The sequence below is a fragment of the Sceloporus undulatus genome, chromosome 3 (assembly GCF_019175285.1).
Source record: "Sceloporus undulatus isolate JIND9_A2432 ecotype Alabama chromosome 3, SceUnd_v1.1, whole genome shotgun sequence".
Classification (NCBI taxonomy): domain Eukaryota; kingdom Metazoa; phylum Chordata; class Lepidosauria; order Squamata; family Phrynosomatidae; genus Sceloporus; species Sceloporus undulatus.
The window spans coordinates 37,100,544-37,102,696 of NC_056524.1; positions in this window are offsets into that span (position 1 = coordinate 37,100,544).

The following is a 2,153-nucleotide window of genomic DNA, read 5'->3' on the forward strand; positions in this document are numbered from 1 at the left end:
AATATTTAGGGAGGCAAATCCAGGGGTATGAAGCAGCAAGTGAAAAGGTTGGAAGGCATTCTACATACCAGACAAAGGAGGCTTCCTTTCTGTCACATATTTTATAGTATGGTAACATGACTCAGGAGTAGACAGGAAACTGGACAAGATGTGTATATATAGTGGGGAAAGAAAGCTGGAGGAGAAGTTGGGAGAGGGAAGTCATATCAGTGTGTCAAGTCTAACAATGAATCACATATGACAGGAAAACAATTATAACCGTACAGCTATATTTAGGGAACTTATCCCTCTCTCTTTGTTTTTCTACATCTCTTCCCCAGCCCCCTTCCGCCTTGATCTTTGCTTCAAAAGGAACCTGACAGTTAGGTGGAGACTGAACAAATCATAGATGGGTATGAGTTTGATGCAGTAAAATGCTCCCATTGGAAGAAGAAAGAGAACTCCCACAAAATAGATTTTCAAGTATGGCTTCTCTTAGCTCCAAATGGTAAAGGCAGATGCAAGGATTTAGATTTTTTTAAAAATTGTTAATTGCTGTCAAGTTGACATGGACTTATGGTGACCCTACAAATAAGAGACCTCATCCTATTATCAACTGGCTGTTCAGATCTTGCAAACTCAGGACTACAGCTTCCTTGATTGAGTCTGTTCATCTGTAATGTGGTCTTCATCTTTTCCTACAGCCTTCCATTTTAACAAGCAATATTGTCTTTTCTAATGAGTCATGTCTTTTTGAGATATGTCCAAAGTACTAAAGTCTCAGTTTAGTCATTTTGGCTTCTAAAGAGAGTTCAGCCTGGATTTGTTGTATGCTCCATTTAATTTTCTTTTCTCAGTTCATGATATTCATAGCCCTCTCCTTCAATATCACATTTTAAATGAGTTGATTCTCTTCCTGTCTGGTTTTTTCATGGTTCACCTTTCACAATCATACATAAAAATCAGAAATCTGATGTTGGTATTTGTTTATATATCTTTACACATGAGGATTTTGTCTATTTTTTTCATAGCTGCCCTCTCAAGCCCTAGTTTTCTTCTGATTTCTTGACTACAGAGATAATCAGATCCATTGTGGATAAAAGCTCAATGTTTGAAGCTCAACATGTCCAAGATGGAGCTTCTGGTCTTTCCTCCTAAGCCCACCCTTCAACACTCCTTTTCTGTCTCTGTGGACAACATTTCTATTCAACCAGTCCAGCAAGCCCGCAGTCTTGGTTTTATCTATGATTCTTCTCTGTCATGTATCCCTCAGATCCAGATCACAGCCAAGGCTTGTAGATTCTTCTTGTACAATATTGCCAAAATCCGACCATATCTCTCCGCCTCCACTGCCAAGATCCTGGTCCAGGCCCTAGTGGTCTCACTCTTAACATCCTCCTGGCTGGGCTTCCTCTTTCTCACCTCTGTCCTTTAATTTCTGTCCAGCACTCAGCTGCATGCATTATCACATCCGCCCACCGCTCTGACCACATCTCTCCTGTGTTGGCATCCCTTCCTTTCCGCATTCAGTATAAGCTCCTACTGTTGACGTTTAAAGCCCTCCATGGGCTGGCCCGTCCTTACTTATCAGACCTTCTTTCTCCTCACCTTCCCACTAGGGCCCTCCGTTCTGGTAGTCAAGGTCTGCTGTCCCAGCCCAGGATTTCCTCTGCCCCATTTCGGATTCGCCCCTTTTCACTCACTGCCCCTCACTCCTGGAACCTTCTTCCCCTGTGAACAAGAGCCATCACTTCTTTAACCAGCTTCAAAACGGAGTTGAAGACCACCCTGTTCAGAGAAGCATTCCCCGGCATTGCATAACTGTCACTTGCTATTTGATGCTCTTTTGTTGCCTGTTTTATTGAATCATTTCCTGTATTGCTATGTATTTTATATGTATTATCCTACTAGAGAGGCAGGCTAACTCCAACAGGCCTCCCTGGAAGAAGTTTACCCATCCATTAAGAAGCCAAGCCCTCCCTCCAGTCCATCTGCTTTGGTCCAGGCCTCGGAGGTAGAGAAGAACTGCTGGACCTCATCCCCTTCCCCTCCACCACTCCCTTCTCCTTTTGTGTCGTGTCTTTTTAGATTGTAAGCCTGAGGGCAGGGAACCGCCTAATTAAAAGATTGTATGTACAGCGCTGTGTAAATTTACAGCGCTTTATAAATAAAGG